We start from the raw sequence: 3,557 nt of genomic DNA, 5'->3' as shown, positions 1-3,557 counted from the left end.
ATGGTGCCAGCTTCCTGTCAAATCTGCGCATGTCTACTAAATTGATTACAGACTCGCTCCACTCAAGGTTGGATCGATTTCCATGTCTCTGTACTCTAATGAAAAAAGCTCCTGGCAGTACGCGAACATCAATTGACGCTTTGACTAGTTCTGTATTAATTGTTCTGTGGTGTTGTGGATTTATAACTCAGTTTAGATAACTGGACTAATGCCAGATAATTGATTGCAATGGAGTATATTATATTGTACGAATAAACGTCAGATTTAAAAAAAAAACAAAATAAAAATCAGAGTTTTATGATGTATGCGTTTGTGTGTACATTATAATAGCCATGGTCGTCGGAAGCTTGCACTGGTAGAAACGGTGCCCCCCCCCCCCCCGAAAATATATCGCATCTCCGCTAAATGGCCGCCCCTGCCCTCTCTGGCTTGGCGCACTGGGCTATCAGCCCTATCGCCCGCCCATTAGGACGGCCCTGATTATGGCTTTTATGAACGCTAAGGTCTCACTGGACAGTTTATCTGGTGAATTTTCATCCGACAATGACCAAATACAGAAAAATGAGAATAATTGTACACTGAAGATACAAATAAAAACAAACTAATGATTTTTGTAGAAAGCATACATGTGAGATTTTGACTGCAGTAATCAGGTTAATTCCTGATGCAACAGGTGGTTTAAATACTGAACCAACACTGCCACCAACCCTTAAATTTTACATTCATTTTTGACAAGAAATAGCTATTTTGAATATTTTTCTGTGACAAGGCAGCTAAAAGAATCAGTATGTGCCTTATGCATGAAATAAAGTTCACTAATACTATAACAAATTAGCATACTTTTCATCACCCCTCAACCATCTAGATTTTTAGATATTTACCTCTGTAGCAGACACACATAAATACGTAAGCCAAGTCGACAACTCATTTGCAGCCCAAGTTACGCATTTGATCTCCAATGCAAATCTAACTGTGACAGGCAGTTACCAACAAGCCAACCTATCTCCAAGCCTAACTCAAAGTAAATCTAAACCACATTATAGATTTAGTTTATGTGTAAATTTACAAATGCTAGGCTTGTAATAATTAAGTTCATGCCTTCTACCTTAAAAATTAGGGGGTGTCAAAATACGAAACTATCCAGTGAGACCTAAAGATAAGGTAAAGGTTATATTGCAATGTATGACAAAATATACGACAGCTGTGACAGGATAGAGATGAATTAAAGTGGCAAGTTCAAAATCTGAGAAAACTTTGTAATATTTGCTATAATAGTGGCAAACCAGAATGTTTTAGTGATGTTCTAATCCATTTTGAAATTGAAGAATTTTATGAGCTTTTATAAATATACGCAAATTATTATTTTTTTTACCACGCCGTGCATATGTTGCCATCGGGGGAAGAATCTGATTTCACTTAGTACACGAAAGAGTTATTAGGAGTAAGATAGTAATGGATTGACTGAATATTGACCAAAAGTTACTACCATGTTGAATATTGACTAAAAGTAATTTACTTTTATAAGACTTAATATCTGTGACAGAAATTGACGTTAATACGACTTTATAGTTGTAACCTAGTTGTGACAAATATTGACGTTAATACGACTTTATAGGTGCAACCTAGTTGTGACAGAAATTGACGTTAATACGACTTTATAGGTGTAACCTAGTTGTGGCAGAAATTGACGTTAATGCGACTTTATAGTTGTAACCTAGTTGTGACAAATATTGACGTTAATACGACTTTATAGGTGTAACCTAGTTGTGGCAGAAATTGACGTTAATACGACTTTATAGTTGTAACCTAGTTGTGACAAATATTGACGTTAATACGACTTTATAGGTGTAACCTAGTTGTGGCAGAAATTGACGTTAATACGACTTTATAGGTGTAACCTAGTTGTGACAGAAATTGACGTTAATACGACTTTATAGGTGTAACCTAGTTGTGACAGAAATTGACGTTAATACGACTTTATAGTTGTAACATAGTTTTGCACTCCTTTAGAGATCTTTTTATATAAAAGCACCATATTGCTGAAAATTAATTGGACGAAAACTTCTCCAAACTATTATATTATATTCAAATAAACTTCTATATCTTAATGCCAAAACGACTGCATTCCTTTCCACTCGAAGTGATAAGCTTTCAAAAGGCGTTTCATCCAGTTTTTAGCAGCATTCTGTTTTTATTTTGTCAGGTTTAGATAAAGATAGAAGTTACTGAAAAACTACAGCAAATTCTCTTATATTCTTTATCATTGTAATTTTATCAATTCTTATCTATGTTTCGCCCAAAATATGGTACTGTTTGTTGCCCTTATTCAGAAGCATGCAGAATTCTCCGATACCGCTCCGGTGACCTAGTGGTTAGAGCGTCCACCTCGGATGCGGGAGGTAGTGGGTTCGATTCATACCAAAGACTTAACAAATGGTACTAACAGCTGCCTCGCTTAGTTCTCAGCATTAAGAGCTTAGTGTTAGGACTGGTCGGCCTGGTGTCAGGATAATGTGACTAGGTGGCACATCATGCTACATGTCTGCGGCATGATGCCCCATTGCTAGACATCACTATAACTGCACCATTGTTAGACATCACTATAAACTGCCACGCTGCATACATCGTAGTGATATGACCGAAATTGTTTTAAAGCTACGTTAAAAAATCCAAATCACACACACACACACACACACACACACACACACACACACATAATTCTCTGAAACACGTCTTACGTAGTTCGGTCAGGACCATAGATCAAGACGATAAAGTTAAATGTGAGATTTAATAAAAATTTATCATTTTAATGTATTAAATACTTATTTATATAATCTCACGTTCAAGTGCTTGCATAGGTAAAATCAACATTCCCGAATGTGTTGGCTCATGCAACGTACTCACTCAGAATAGCTTGTTTTTTTCTGCGAAGAAATAGTTTTAATACATTTATTTCACATTCTTAGAACAATACAAGAACTCCTCAATTAATGGGGGAATCCATTTCTTTCTCAGTTCAACTTCATACTTTGACAGGACATTTTGGGGTCTTCCTATGACGATTAAGTCTATTACGTTGTACACAATGATCGTTATTAAGTCTATTACGCGGTACACAATGATCGTTATTAAGTCTATTACGTTGTACACAATGATCGTTATTAAGTCTATTACGTTATACACAATGATCGTTATTAAGTCTATTACGCGGTACACAATGATCGTTATTAAGTCTATTACGTTATACACAATGATCGTTATTAAGTCTATTACGCGGTACACATTGATCGTTATTAAGTCTATTACGTTGTACACAATGATCGTTATTAAGTCTATTACGCGGTACACAATGATCGTTATTAAGTTTCTTATGATGTATACGATGATCGTTATTAAGTCTATTACGCTGTACACGATGATTTTTACAGTAAAAGAAGAAAACTTGACTGCGTCTGTACCTTACAATTTCTTTGACTTATCTCTTTCAGAGTATCCGGTTTCCGGATCGTTTGAATGAATTTTGCACTCAGTCTGAGTATCATCGCACAAACGAGGAG

Source organism: Sinohyriopsis cumingii, chromosome 11 (assembly GCF_028554795.1).
Source record: "Sinohyriopsis cumingii isolate HCF-2022 chromosome 11, ASM2855479v2, whole genome shotgun sequence".
NCBI classification, from domain to species: Eukaryota; Metazoa; Mollusca; class Bivalvia; order Unionida; family Unionidae; genus Sinohyriopsis; species Sinohyriopsis cumingii.
Note: the sequence above shows the minus strand (reverse complement) of the source record.